Source organism: Melitaea cinxia, chromosome 14 (genome assembly GCF_905220565.1).
Source record: "Melitaea cinxia chromosome 14, ilMelCinx1.1, whole genome shotgun sequence".
Taxonomy (NCBI): domain Eukaryota; kingdom Metazoa; phylum Arthropoda; class Insecta; order Lepidoptera; family Nymphalidae; genus Melitaea; species Melitaea cinxia.
The window spans coordinates 3,083,637-3,100,632 of record NC_059407.1 but is presented as its reverse complement, the minus strand read 5'-3'; the positions used below and the strand labels follow the sequence as shown (position 1 = coordinate 3,100,632).

Below are 16,996 nucleotides of genomic sequence, written 5' to 3'. Positions count from 1 at the left end.
AACTACGGTCCTAATTAGTAGAAAGCCATTATTTCTCTATATAATAAGGTAAGATTTCCATAGCATTAAGCGTAATTCTGTTAGTTCACAAACAAAAAATGAAACGACCTCATATACGTATTATATCAGATTAGTCGTCAGATTTCACTCAAAATGAATCACACAATAATCATCAGTTTTTGAATACACAAAGGCTATAAAAGCTATGAGGTTACGCACATATAAAAATACAATCGAATTGACCTTTGATATAGACTCGAAGTTGACCTGTACTACTATAAAAATTTATTGCTAAAATCAAATTATGTAGAAACTACTTCGTAGCTGTGCAGTAGTTAGACGGAAGAATTCTAATCAAATAAAATTATTCTTCTATGTGGTTTTCAAAAAGAAATTTAAACGGTTATTTAACAAAATAATTACAATTTAAACAACTAACTTTTTGGAACAATACGATACACATAATTTTTTGCTTTTGTGATTTACAAATTTGTGAATGTCGACTCATGATGATTTTCTATGAACCTAGGGTACTTTTGAATCACCAAGCTATAATAATTACATACATTAAGAATGAGTTTCGCTAAACCTATTGCCAATAAATAAACAATATGTACGTAAAATCTTCGAGACGATTGCTGTAAATTGGATTTCCCTTCCAAACCAGAACGTTCACGCCTAACCGACGAAAGATTGACAGATAACGGAGTTCCAATTTATTCATCTAAAAAAACGTCTGATTGAAAAAAATTGCGTATCGGTATTACGAATTTATCACTCGCCTATTTATATAAAATCTAATTCACAAATACCTCCTTGATCTAAGGCTTTAGTGCTTTCAAAATCATATTGAAACTTTAGTAAGTAATAATGTAAAATATAGTTAAATATACTCGTATGTGATATTTATTTTTAGTTTCATAGATTTATTTGTATTTGTAACTGAAAACATAGCGCGCAGTTTGCTGTGACCTTGCTTTCTGCTCCAGGGGTTATTGGTTCAATTCCCGCCTTGAGACTATATATAATTGTTTTTATTTGTTATATTTTATTTAAATAAAAATTCTTTACGCACGCTTGACTTGGGGAGTAAGCTGGTGAATGCGTGACGAGAGCGTTACGAAAAGTTTGATCGGACGAGGCGAACGGAAATCGAGAGGAAGAAATAAGTTAGCGAAGATAGAAAGAGAGCGAGAGTTACGTTTCGTGAGTTTTACTTCAGTCGTGTGGTCTAAACACACTCGTTTTTTACAGATTAAATGAGTTTCTACATCAGTGGACTTGATACCTAAGGTGGCGTTAAGTAGTTACTTGTGTGTGTTAAAGATATGTTTTTTACTTGTAATGATTTGATTTTGAACTACTACTGCTACTACGCTTCAGTCTGTAATATCTCACTACTGGGCATAGGCCTCTTACCCCATGTAGGAGAAGGATCAGAGCTTAATCCACCACGCTGCTTTAATGCGGATTGGCGGATATATCTATTTATTTTTATTTATTTATACTTTATTATACACCACAACTACATTTTAAACAATAAACACATTTAATAAAACATTTACAGACTGTGAAATACAATGGGCGGACTTATGGCTATTTAGCCATTTCTTCCAGACAACCCAAAATTACTAATGATTATTATTTATTTATTACTATATTATATTTCCTATTAGTATATGATTTTGAACTAATAAAAATTGGTTGCCTGTAAAGTCGGTATACGGGCGAAAGTTTTACGTGACAACGACTTTGAGTGGTAAAATAATTTTAATGTGAATATTCATTCGTATAGTAGGAAGAAGGATGAAATAATAGTAACAATTTAAAACATTTATTTATACAAAGAATTATATTTAAATCATTAATTTATACAAAGAATCTCGCACTGAATTTCACTCACTTTTTATGTCTGTCTCTCTCGCTCTTAGGCGGGCTAACCATGCCCGAGTGGAAGGGACGCGTGCCTCTCACTCGCTCTCATTGTGAGCGCATAACGTGAGCGGAGCGTAACGCAGTTTCTTGAAGTGTCACCCGGCAAACCAATTTATAAGACGTTGTCACGTCAATAAAAATGACAGCAGTTTCAAGAGTTTTGTTTTTAATCCCACTTATAAAGCAAATTAAATAGAAATTTTACTTGACTTTACCATTAAGAGATTAGTTGTTTATTTTTATTTAGACGTCTTCAAATAAAAAAAAAATAAATTCAGGAATTTTACATTACGATCAAATAATTAGTTACTAATTTAAGTGTGTCCTTAATAACAGAGTCACAATAATTCGCTAGGCGAGCTTAAGTTTGTTATTAATTATAACTGTATTATATATACTTAGTTCAGTATTATTAATTACTGAACAATTGGATAGTAAATTGGGCGTACTCGGTAATTTTATTTATAATTAGAATTTCTTCTACGGCCTACGTAAAAATTTATAGGTACATTTTCGTTGCTATGATCAAAAGCATTTTATAGTTCATATTAGAAAATGTAACTTTCTCATAGTTAGCCAAATTGTGGATTTTCTCAATAACAAAAAAAAATTAATTTCTCCACTATTTTATTTCAGAAAATCAAATAAATAATACTACTTTGAAGTACTGTTGTATTACAGTGGTTAGTAAGGTAGCTTCCTGGGGAGGGTCGAGGATAGGGTCAGCAACGCGCTTACCATCAGGTGGGCCATATTATGCTTATTTGCCATTTTAGCAGTATAAAAAAATTGATATACCCTGAAATTATGGCGTAACTTTACGCACGTTTTTATTACATAATTTGCACCTCGCAGCTTCTATCTATAATTTGGTAATAAATAACGTAAGAAGAGGTTAATTTGCTAAACCATCTGCCTGTATCTGTCTGTATAAATCATGATTAATACCTAATATCGTAATTTCAAATATGTGCTCTCAAGATTTACGACACTGATTTTAATCAGCTATTTGAAAGCTCTTTTGACAGTTTAATCAGCTCTACTAGTAATATTATTGCAATATCGCTAGTGTTCACTTAACTTCATTTGAAACACGTAACTATCAGTGATTTTCTCGGGTGTATTTTGCTATGCTCAACTTATGAATATTTGGTGTATCTTGTCGGTAATGGTTTCTTTACACAATTAGTTAAGAAAACTTTTTTTTTTGTTTACCAGACTTTAACTTTTTTACGTTGTAATTAGAATATTTACTAAGTTTGATATTCTTGCAAACTGTTACACCATTTAATGTATTTATTTTTGTTCGTTTGTAAAAATTTTCATAAGTAATGTTATAAATTGTTGTTTTTATACACTATAAGACGATTATCAGTCTATCAAACCCTCTTATATTATTATTAATGTATACACTGAACTAAATGTTTTACACATATCTTTATATCGAAAAATTTTCAAAGACGTTCCGATGAGATCTATCTAATACTTATTGCGTAATTTAAAAAAAGTCAAGTTCCCGTTTTTCTACCATTAGTCGATCAGACATTCGATTACATTATACTTTGCGTGTACCGGTCCCCCGTAGGTGATTTAACAGTATTTGAGACAGTAATGGAAGACACACTTAAGAACTTGTTTAAAAGCTCTAAATATGTTTTAGTGTGTGATGATTTTAATGTAGACATATTAAAGGACACAATGATTAGAAGTAGATTAATTAATTTGTTTAACTCTTTTAATTTAATACACAGATATTGTGAACCAACTCGAGTCACTAAGACATCTTCTACTTGTATAGATAACGTATTTAGTAATATTGAAATTCACAATAAATCTGTTATAACTGTTTTAACTTCCGATCACTGCGGTCAAAAATTCTCTCTTGATCAGAAAATTAACATAAATTCTCGAAGAATTACATGTAGACCAATAACGGTACAGAGAACGAATAGTTTTAGGGATATTGTAGCGCAAAAAATATGTAAAGTAGATATGATGGCACAGGATCCAGATGTAATCTATAATTCACTTTTCAAATTAATTTTAGATGAATTCTATAACATTTTTAAACTTAAAACTTTCGATGTAACTTTAAATTTAGTGAATGGGCCTCTGAAGGTATTTATAAGAGTAGAAATAGGTTGTACGAACTGTACAGTATGAAGCAATGGAAGCAGGAATTATGTTTTGAATTATGTAAAAGAATATTCTAAAACTTGTAAAGCTGTTTGTATGGCTGCTAAATCAAAATATATCAAAGATAAAATTATTAATTCTGATGATAAAATTAAATGCACTTGGAATATAATTAATAGTATCTGTGGGAAACGTAATTAGCAAACTATACCAATCGAATCAAATATAAATGGTGCTGTTGTAAGCTCGGATGACAAGTTGGCTAATGTCTTTGAAGCCTTTTTCGATAAAATACCCATTGACTTTACTTCTCGACTGAATTCATCTTCAACTGATTCTACCCAACTTCTTAAAAATAACGTAAGCAAATGTAATGTTGATTTTTCATTCTCGCAGGTTGATTCTTTAGATATTCTAAAAGCTTTTAAGAGTCTTAATATTAAAAAAACAAATGATCTGTGGGGCATTTCAGTTAAATTAATTAGTTCTATCATTGATGACCTCGCTCCGTAATTAGCTTTATTTTTTAACAATGCTATTAAAGTGGGGTCTTTTCCAGATTTGCTAAAATGTAGTAAAGTTTTACCACTTTTTAAAAAGGGAAGTCGAAGTGATCCCAGTAATTATAGACCCATTTCAATCCTACCGTCCTTAAGTAAAACATTTGAAAAAATTATGCTAAATCAACTTCTTTTCCATTTTAAAGTTAATTGAATTTTTCACAGTGAACAATATGGTTTCACTAGAGGTCGCTCTACGACAGATGCTGGTGTGGCACTTCTCAAACATATATATGACGCCTGGGAGAGATCACAAAATGCTATTGGTATATTTTGTGACCTATCAAAGGCATTCGATTGCGTGGACCACGGGATTTTATTAAGTAAACTTGAGTATTACGGCGTTAATGGTAAAGCTCTTAATCTAATTGCTTCATATCTATCTAATAGAATTCAACACGTATCACGTATCACACGTATCAATAAACGGAACGAAGTCTTCTGGATCTGTGCTAAAAAATGGGCGTTCCACAGGGGTCATTTCTGGGTCCATTTCTTTTTTTAATATATATAAATGATCTGCCATTTTATGTTAAATTTTAAATAAAAAATTTTATAAAACTTTATTTCTAAATCTAGTTGAAATTTTGTACAATTACAGTTATTTAGTAATATACCACCAACACTTTGCCATATATTATATAAATATTATTACATTATCTTCTATTCAACAGATAAATTACATTAAACTAAAAAAAAACCTTAAGTAAATAAGTAATTATGTTAAATATATTTGTAATATAGATGCAGATGACACTTCTGTAATATTTAAAGTTGATTGAGAAAAAGTAAATTATGATGACGTGAACGCTTCTTTGTCGCGAAAAGATTGGTTTAAAATAAACAACTTGGTTTTGAACGCCAAAAAAACCAAGTGCGTTGTGTTTTCGTTACCTAATGTTAAGCATATATATTATAATTATTACCTAATGTTAAGCATATATTATAATTTTATAATAAATAATGAGAGGCTTATTGTCAATGATACTACAGTTTTCTTAGGGATACATTTGGACTCAAAACTTTAGTGGAATTCCCATTTGTCATCCTTGAATGGTAGACTCAGCTCCGCGGCATTCGCAGTTAGAAAATTACGACAACTGACCGACGTTCCAACTGCACGTTTAATATATTTTAGCTATTTCCATAGTGTTATGTCTTACGGCCTGTTACTGTGGGTTAATGCTGCAGATATTGAGACTATATTTATCTTGCAAAAAAGGGCTATTCGCGGCATTTGCGATCTTGGAGCTCGAGTCTCCCTATGGGATGTTTTCCAAAAGGTGGACATATTAACGATCGCGCCGCAGTATATTTATAACAATATTATGTATATCCACCAAAATATTCATTGTTTTGAAATAAATAGTAATAATCGCATTGTAAACATGAGACGGAATAACAAAATTGTAACTCCAAGTTTTCGACTGCGCAAAGTAAACGTTTCCTTTCTGGGTCATGGTATTCGCATGTATAATAAAATACCACAAACGATTTTGGAATTGTCTCAACATAAATTTAAAGTTTTTATAAAAAAAAATTAATAGTAAAGCTTATTACTCGGTGCAGGATTACATAGTTGAGAAAGATGTGTGGACTTAGTGACGCTGTATTTCATGCAACATGTTTCTAATTTTGTTCTAAAACACAGTTTATATATTATTTTGAAAAGAGTAACTGCGGAGTTTCTTGCCGATTCTTCTCTGCAGAATCTACATTCCGAATCGGTGGTAGCTTCACTTTTACAAAAATAATAATGAATTTCTAAAGTTTTAATTTGTAAAATGACGATTCGAAAGTGCTCTTGGAGCCTATTTGAATAAAGCAATTTTTGATTTTGATTTTTTGATTTTGATATATTTCAGTCCATTTTTAACAAAATATTCTGATCGAAATTGTGCCAAAGACAAAGACCCGTAAGTATCTCAGACAGTTCGAACTGTTATTACTTTTTTTTTATTTGCTAACATTTCCGCACTATAAAATTCAGCAAATTTATAGAGCAGAATAAAATACAAAATACAAAGTCATACATCACGATTCAGATCGTAACATCTCACTACTGGGCATAAACCTCTTTCTCCGTGTAGGAGAAGGTTAAGGTAATTATTTAATTAGTTTTTTTGTTTTAACTATCAATTAATTTATCCGAGTGCAACCGCTGTGCTGTCTTGTTTTTACCGTTACTCTTATTCATAATGGCGAGCGAAGGAAGGTGAGAAGAAGGCAGTGAAACGACGAGACACCAATGATCAATGAGCCGTCAGAATATCTTGAATTCACATTTCTAGGATCTAAAGTTAGAAAACTTAATCAAAAATGTAATATCTATACAACTGAGGTAGGGCACAGCAGGAATTTCCTACTCAAAATATGGAGCAGCCCGACTGGGGTAGTACCTCGACCTTACAGAAGATCACAGCTAAATAATACTGTTTTCAAGCAGTTTTGTGTTCCTGTTGGTGAGTAAGGTGACCAGAGCTCCTGGGGGGATTGGGGATTGGGTCGGCAACGCGCTTGCGATGCTTCTGGTGTTGCAGGTGTCTATAAGCTACGGTAATCGCTTACCATCAGGTGAGCCGTACGCTTGTTTGCCGACCTAGTGACATAAAAAATAAAAAAAAAATAAAAAATCTATATTTCCTACTAAAACAGTTCCAATCAAACAATCTTCAAGAGACTAAGGCTTCAAATATTTCCACGTGTATATTAGACCCGTAGGTACCTACAACAGAGTATTAAAACTGAACTTACCCTTTTGCTTCTATTTGACTCATCTTTTTGTAAATAATTTAGACTTGTGTGTAATATATGTGGTTTAATTTGAAGCCCTTTGTTCATATTTACCCAAACATGCGTATATTAAGTGTCAAATCATTAAACGTTATTATTTCACGTTTAAATTCTTCCTCAATTAAACTTCTGCTTTAGTAAACTGCGAAACATTTTTTTTATAACATACACACATGGTCATCCGTTCCTAATGTAAGCAACTTAATGCTTGTGTAACAGCCGACTGGTATAGCTACTTTTTTTTGATAAATATACATGTAAATAATACATATATAAATATATGTTTAATATATAGTAAAAGTAATATTGAGACTATAGTAACATAAAGTAACCTAATTTTTCAAACAAAAAATTTAATGAGAAGTCTATCCGATCTTAAAATACCGACATACTCGTACCTACGAGTAAAATTAAGGTCTAGGGACACATATTCCCAAGGCTTTGTTATGATAATTACATGGGATTACTTAAATAGTCTCTCTATGGAAATGCAGACCGTAATTCTCTATAATTAAGTTCAATAGCAGTACTAAAGTTATATATACTACACATATATTTAATACTAGCTGTGCCCGCGGCTTCGCCCGCGTTGAAATCAGTGGGTCACAAAGTTTTTCCGGCAAACTTCCAGTGAAACTCTCATAAAAATCGGATCTGCCGTTCCGTAAATCTTTCTATTAAAGCACTCTTTCCGATTCCGATTCTCAGATTAATATTAAGCGTAAAAAGCTTTTTGTCTCTCTGTTTCACCGGTTCTGTATAAAGTTTATCCTCCACATAAGTTACGAATAGACTTTAACGGCAGGAGGTAAAATAGACCTATTCCTCCTCAATTAATAAACTACAACTTTTCGAATGAAACAAATTTTTCGGATTTGATCGCGGTTTATTAAGTTTTTAGATGTCCGATGTTTCGGATACTTTACTGCAGCCCTGGTCACGGGAGGAGTTTTATAAAACTTAATAAACCTTGATAAAATCCGAAAAAGTTGTTTCATTATAATGATTGAAATTCACGTAAACATTAGAAAACGATACAACTTTTAGATTTATATTTGTATATAAAGAATAATATACCATCAATTTTTATTTGTTGGATACCATTATCCATCAAATAGCGTTATCTGGAGCAGAGCCTTAAAGTTTTTAAAAACAACAATTTCTCAAGGGACCAGAATAGGAATAGCAACAACACAACAACATATGGGGGGGATAGGAACAACGAATAAATAATTTGGTCTAAAGTAACGCTTCAACGCTTCAGTCTGTAATATCCCACTACTGGGCATAACCCTTTTCCCCCATGTAGGAGAAGGATCAAAACTTAATCCACCACGCTTCCCCAATGCGGGTTGTCGGATGTATTCCCTACTATGAGTAACGATCGCTATCAGGTGTATATGATAACAACCGGAACCAACGGCTTTGACGTGCTCTCCGAGGCACGGTGGGGAAACCTACAAGGACTGCACAAACACCCAGTTCACGGCAAACATCTGTATGGCCAATATAAATGTTTTTCATGTGCGGGGATCGAACCCACAACCCCCAGCGCAACAGCCACAAACCAGTGCTGTGACCGTTGCGCCAACGCGTCGTCAAAAGTAATTAAGGTTAATACTTATAGTGTAACTTTATTGAGCGATGTTTGTCTGTCATTTATTCTGTACGATCCTTTTTAAATGTTACTTTAGTATAAGCTCTCGAAGTTTCCGTAGTGTAGCGGTTATCACATCTGCCTAACACGCAAAAGGCGCCCGGTTCGATCTCGGGCGGAAACATTGCTTTTATTTTTCAAAACTTATTTTATTTTGGTAAGGCACTTATTTATCCTTTATGAACCATTATCAACCGCTTCGTCTTCCTCAAAGTAGAGTTTGGTCTAGCACACAAGCATTTGTTTCGGCTAATGGTAAGCTTACCTATATAGTGAAGCCTATTAGCTTAATAGCAAGGCCTGTAGACTCCTGCAAAGTCTGGACCATCAGCAGTGACCCTAACTAGAAAATCTAGGAAGATAAGGTAGTCCTAGGTACCTTCGGTTTCGTCCATTAATCACGAGAAGCTCGAAAAAAAGTGGAGGGGTTTGGCAAAACATCACAAAATATTTCAAGAATATAGCCATGTATTGATTTCTAATGTTTATGCGAATTTCACTCACTATAATGAAACAATTATTTCGGATTTTATCGTGGCTTATTAAGTTTTTTAGATGCTCGACGTTTCGGATACTTTACAGAACAGACTTCCGTGACCATGGTTGCTGTTGTTATTGATGTTTCGTTGAATGTGCGATTTTTAAACGAAAGAAATAACCTACAAACATGTAACCTTGATGCCTGACTAGAAATTTCCACCGCGGTGCTTGATTTTCCAAAATTTTATCTGATTATACTTGTTATATTAAAAAGTTGCTAAAAAACATCAAGCGCTTAATAGACAACCCAATACTCATCACAGTAACACAATTTATGAGCAGTGCTATATGCCTACTGTTCATTTCGACATCTAAATCCTCCTTTCGCAAATTAACAAATTTTGATTATTGTTAAAAGCAAATTAACTAATGGCAAAGTTCCCGAAGTTTACCTTAGTCAATTAATAGTTTTGTTTATATTGAGTATATTGTTTGTTTTGCCTATATTGTTTGTGGAATAGTTTGATGTTGACTTAAATTAAGGAATATAGTCTCGAAGTTTACGTCATGTAACGATTATTAAATCTGCCTAACATGCAAAAAATTCGATCCGGGTGGATACAATACTGTTGACACTCAAAAGTTTTTCTGTTAAAAAAATAATCTGAATCTTGTTTTAATATAGAGAGGTGACTTAATATTTCATTTATTTTCACTTTTTCGGATACCTGCAAAAAAGGTAACAATTATTTAGTTAAGTAAACAAAAATAATTAAAAACTAATTTATTATTTGCAATAGGCGGCTTTATCGCTAACGCTGCGATTACTTTCATGCAACCTTTAGGCAAAGGACTAGCATTAATATGTAATATCACACATACACATAAATATATACATAATATATTACAGCGACTTATTCTCGAATTGCCTGTTCTAACACCTTGTATAAAACTGTCGTTCGATCCCGAACTGAAAAATTACTCTCGCGTCATAAAATTTCACAAATTACTGTTATGTCATAATTTTTGGCATATTATTTTTCTTTTTGCTATCAACTAAAACATGCAATATAATTTTTTAAGCATTTTCTTTCGGTATGGGTTATTATACTTAACATGATAATGAAAAAATGAAAAAATGACATAATGAAAACTAATAAATTCACCTTTTAAAAAATTACATACAATTTTAGACCTATTAAAGGTTTATTACTAGATATTTCTACGTCTACCCCCGCTGAAAAAGTGCACTTGTATTCTCGCGACGTGTTACGAAAAATATTGATAAATATTAGATAATTTGCTAGTTTCGAACTAAAAATATTGTGTTTGTGTATATTTTGCACCAAAACAACAGTACATGTGTTATCTCGCAAAAACCTACGCGATTGATTTGATTATTTGTGTCAACCATCACCTTACCTAACCCTACAAGAATTTTACTTCTTTGTTCATCAGAAATACGTATTTATATAATAAAATGGCCAACTGCATGAAGTGTAATAAAGACATATCTAAAGTTGATGATAAAAATCCAAAAATTAAGTGTCATGGTTGCGAAAGGCAAATTTGTGTGAAATGTAGTGGGTTGCTAGCAACGGAGCTGAGAGTGGTAGTGCTGCAGTCTCCTACGTTAAAATATTTATGTCCCGACTGTGAATTAGGTGTTAGGCAACTACCGGCGCTGAGAAATATGGTTTCTCAACTAAAAATTGAAGTTGAGAAACTTCAATCTAAGCAAAGCCAATCTACAAACATGGAAAGCATTCTCGCCGAATTAGCGGAGAGGAAAAAGCGCAGTGCAAACATCATCATGTTTGGTGTAACTGAGTGTCAACTTGAAACGGGAGATGAATCTCGAGATAAAGAGGTACGAAATCAATATGATAAAACTCAGGTCCAGCAGGCATTGTCCAAAATTTCGGAATCTGAACCACCCGTCGCTGTTATACGCCTCGGTAAGCCCCAGCAAGGCTCATCTCCTCGCCCGCTTAAAGTTGTCTTCTCACACAAAAAGGCCGCCTTAACTATACTGAAGAACAACAAAAAATTACCCGCCAATATAAAGGCTAAAAATGACCTTACGCCTTACCAACGTAACTACTTAAAAAGCTTACGTGAGGAACTGAGCCGTAGGACTGATAATGGTGAAACTAACTTGACCATCAAGTATGTAAATAGTATTCCTACTATTGTCAGTACAAAAAACTAACGACATGTGGAAACACTTTTGTCGAATTTACCTTTTTCTATACAAACCTGGCATCGTTAATGGCTAAAAGAGATTTGCTTATCGCTGAAGTAAATAAGTTAAAACCCACATGTATTATCATTACAGAAACACATTTAAAACCTGCAATTTCTGATAGTTTAGTAGATATTACTGGCTACGTCCTATTTAGGCATGACAGAATTAAAGGAACGGGGTGGGGGGGGGAGTGGCCATATACGTATCACACCAACTCTGTGGAATGCCTATACAGGCAACTCTTCATCCAACTTACAACTGCAATGTACAGGTCGAGGCGCTCTGGTTGAACTTGAAGTATGGTAAATTCGAGGTAATAGTTGCAGGTGTATATCGACCAACGCATTACACATTCGAGGATACCGACAAATCACTATTTGAAACAATCAAAAAAGCATCTGCAGGGAAAATACCCTTACTTATTATGGGAGATTTTAACCTCCCGGACCTGCCTGGAAGTGGCCACTGCAAAATGTAGATACTGAATACTATAACACACTTCATGGCAACTTTGTCGATATGTACGTAAATAGTAATCTGGACCAACTAGTCACATGTATAACAAGAAAGAGGAATGACGAGGAATCCCTGTTAGACTTGATCCTGTGTAATGAGGAGAATTTCTGTTCAAAAGTAGAATACCATCCAAATATAGGAAAGAGTGATCACCTTGTACTTATGGCCACAATGCAAATAGACGTTCAGTCCTCTAAAAAATACCACATTCCTTCGCAAAGACGGAATTTCTTCAAGGCTGATTATGATGAAATAAACAAAACACTTTTAAAGAATAATGTTATGGAATTGGAATGTCTCGATGTTAATCTTGCCTGGAGGAACTTTTCGAAAATAATCCGCAACGCTATTAAAACTCATGTCCCCCTAACAATCAGATACTCTAAACGTAACATAAATAAACCATGGATTAGTCAGTATGTGTTAGACATAATTGAAAATAAAAAGAGTCTATGGAGAAAATATTTGCTGGAAAATTCTATTGATTCTTACATGGACTACCGCAGGATTAATAATAAAATTGTGACTGTAGTTAGGAACTTACGCAAGGAATTCGAAAGAGGAGTTGTTAACAGAGGACCTTAATCATTTTACTCCTTTATACGCCAACAGCTCTCCTCAACAGTATCAGTACCTCCATCACTGAAGGACGATAGTAACAGCGTAACTAACGACCAAGAGAAAGTCGCAAACATATTTGCTAAACAATTTGAAAAATCCTTTGTTGTAGAGCCACCAAACACTGTTATACCTACTATACAAATGCCACGAGTTATCAACGCCATAGAAAGTTTCACAATCTCACCAGAAATTGTTTGTAAAACATTGAAAACATTCAACGAGACCACCTCAATGGGGCCAGATTCACTGCCCTCCATACTACTTAAACAATGCAGCCATATACTTAGTCATCAGCTAGCACATATAATGAACATATCTCTTAAAACAGGAACCCTACCGCAGGAATGGAAGGAAGCGCATGTTACTCCAATATATAAAAAAGGTGATAAATTCCTTGCATCCAACTACCGGCCAATTAGCCTTACAAGTATTGTTTGCAAAACAATGGAAAAAATAATAGCAGGAGAATTAAGAAAGTTTATTACAATCGAAAATATAATTATTGATGAACAACATGGGTTTGTTCCTGGGCGATCAGTTGTCACCAACCTTCTTGCTTGCCTCGATAAATGGACATCAAACTGGAACAAACACCATCCAACAGATACCATATACTTAGACTATGAGAAAGCTTTTGATCGGGTTCCTATTAAAATGTTGATAGCAAAACTGGAGCACTTTGGAATCCGAGGACAACTCCTCCGGTGGATATCAGACTTCTTGACAGATAGAAAATTCAGGGTTAGAGTTGGAGATACTCTGTCAGAAACTCATAATGTTCACAGTGGCGTACCACAGGGATCTGTGCTCGGACCAATCCTATTTGGAATCTTTATTACTGACCTAAAAAGTGTTGTCAAATCATGTCTGTCCATTTTTGCTGATGATACTAAAATAATCGGAAACCCTCTCATCAGTCATAATGTTATACAGCAAGACCTAGATCGCATTGTACAATGGACACAAGACTGGCTAATGTCACTAAATGCAGCAAAGTGTACAGTTTTACACATAGGTAGCAACAACCCTAAAATGTCTTACAAAATAGGAAATGTACACCTAAAACCCGTAAACTACCAAAAAGATCTTGGAGTGAACATTACACATAACCTAAAGTGGGACGTTCACATCACAAGCATAACAAAAAGGACTAATTCTATGCTCTATATAATAAGAAAAGCTTTTAACATTATTACAAAAGACTTGTTTATCAAAATTTATAAAACTTACATCCGTCCACTACTAGAATACGCTTTCCAAATCTGGAGTCCATACTTTAGGAAAGACATAGAAATGCTGGAAAAAGTACAACGTAGAGCTACAAAAATGGTGACCTCACTAAGACATAAGACATATGAAGAACGACTTTCAGAACTTGGATTAAGTACATTGGAACAACGTAGACAGAGGGGAGATCTCATTGAAACATACAAAATTCTAACTGGACATTATAATATCAAGAATTTTAAAGACATGTATATTATGAATCCAAATCCAAAATTAAGAGGACATTCTCAAAAACTTACAAGATCTCCTTGCTATAGCAAACCCAGATGTCACTTTTTGCCAAATCGCGTAGTTACCCAATGGAACAAGCTCCCAGAATCAGTGATTGGTGCACCATCAGTAAACACTTTTAAAAACAGACTGGATGAACATTTAAAAACTAAAGTAGAGAGAACATAAGTGCAGTGATATGCACGCATCAGCTCCAAGAGCTGCTAGTGCATTATAAAATAATAATAAATAATAATAATAATTTATTAGATTTTTTTACGTTGGTATACTTTAGAGTTAATATACTTATAAAATATCCAGTAAATTATACGCTATATTTTTTTCGTATTTTCCTTTCTATGTCAGTTCTAAGATCTGCCTGAAAAGGTCAGACTCCGGTTCCGCAACGATCGGAAATACACATTACGTTAAATATTATTTTATACGGTATTTCCGGACGTCAATGTTTTTTTTTATAAGGATATATTTATATATTATAGTTTTGATTGATGTTAGGAATTAGGATACAGTCGACTAAATCTATGTTATTATTTTGTGATTATTTGAAATAAATTGGTTGTGACTTTGACGCATTTTTTATAATCACAACAGCTTCAAATATATCCTCAAGTAGTTAACATGTTGTCATATGGAATGAATAGCCATACGCATAATAACTATATGAGCCAAGAATGTGAGCTTAAAACGGTCATTTAATTTGTATCCGTTTGTGGAGTTTTGATGTGCAAAGTTACAAGAAGCTCCCATTTGTAGTTTATTTGTCGAAGTCTAGACTGCCTCGTTACTCTAATTGCTAAACCATTTGCGACTATTATTTGCGTTGCTTCACAATACTTGACTTGGCTTTGTTTATAAAATGAGAGTTTAGCCATTACAGCTTAATAATAATAATATTTGTTTAAGCTGTCAGTTATATCGAAGTCTTACTATTATTTTCGATTTTTAATTAGTAAGCTTACGGAGAATCCTTAATACTTATACTCCGTCCATTCGTTTATTTTCTTTTTGACAGTTCAAGTAAGTTTGAAATTGGTGACTCCCTCACACGTTACCAATTCGATTTGAAATAATGATCGATTTTATTACGCTGTGTGGTTACGGCAGCAAATAATATAGCCCCCCCCCCCCCCTCTCTTCCCGTGGGTGTCGTAAGAGGCGACAAAGGGATAACTCAGTTCCACTACCAACTTGGAACTTAAAAAGCCGACCGATGGCGGGATAACCATCCAACTGCTGGCTTTGAAATACACAGGCCGAAGACGGGCAGCAGCGTCTTCGGTGCGACAAAGCCAGCCCGCCTGCCCAGCGTGGTAACTATGGGCAAAACACATGACTACAAATTATAAATTTAATTACATTTTTCATATTATATTGGTATGAAACAATGAGTTGCCCATATTACAGAAAAATACCCTTATATTTTTTTTTAGTCAAAACAAACACACATAACCACCCATATTCATTTCTTGGTAACACTGATCACTATCATATAGTAATATTTAGAAATATAATCTGCTAAGAACAGAACAATTTTCGTAAATTGTTCACTAGCTTTATATGGAAACTTGCTGTGTCCGCGACTTCGTCCGCATGCAAGTTAACCAAATAAGTAGTTATTGTTTAATTTGCAGTTGTAAAAAAAATTAAAATAAAAGTAACCTAGGTTACTCCTTATTACATCAGCTATCCATCAGTGAAAGTCCCGTCAAAATCGGTCCAGCCATTTTAGACATTAGCCGGAATAAACAGACAGAGAGAAAGACAAAAATTTTAAAATTATTATTTTGATATATGTACCGTGTATACATACATATGCATTTAGTAAAAAGCGGTCATTTGAATATTACAAACAGACACTCCAATTTTATCTATTTGTATAGATGACCCAACACAAACCTGTATAAAGTGACGGGACTGACTTACGTATTTCTTGTAAAAATATTTCGTCACACTTTCAACGTCTTTCCCTTTTCACGAACGGAACGGAACGTGAACTAAATAATATATATTACTATGTACGATTTTTTATTTTTGTGTTACCCACACATTAGGAATTCTAAACATTTTTGAATATCATGTAAGGTTAATTAGCCAAGATACTATATTAAGATGTAATTATTAGATATTAAATATTATGTAATATACATTTATTGTCATAACTTACATTGATATTAGATTTAGTAAGTTTCAGTTTGTTAGTAACACATTAAATTAATTAATTACATATAGCAACACAGGAACGAACAAATGAATGTTTCTGACGTTTAAAAAGTAATATGATAATGTGGCTATTCTATTCTCGACATTTGTACCGAACGGTTGTGTAATAAAAATCTGTAAAAATCTTAACAATTAGTGTTTAATTTGAGAAAATAAGGTCAGATCCTTCAACTCAGAAGTGGGATAAAGCTTTTGCGCCCACAACATTAAGTAAATTATATGAGTAACAAATGGATAAAGTCAACGATAAAAGCAAGCGCAAACGTCGCCGTGACCGAAGCAGAACGCACGAGCAGCGAAACAGGCGATCGG

At 33.6% G+C, this 16,996-nt stretch overlaps 1 non-coding gene across 1 annotated transcript; it reads left to right on the top strand.

The window, feature by feature from the left end:
• Positions 1-9,132: 9,132 nt before the first annotated feature.
• Trnav-aac lies at positions 9,133-9,205 on the top strand. Its single transcript has one exon. It is a non-coding gene; the product is annotated as a tRNA-Val (tRNA).
• The last annotated feature ends 7,791 nt before the right edge of the window (positions 9,206-16,996 follow it).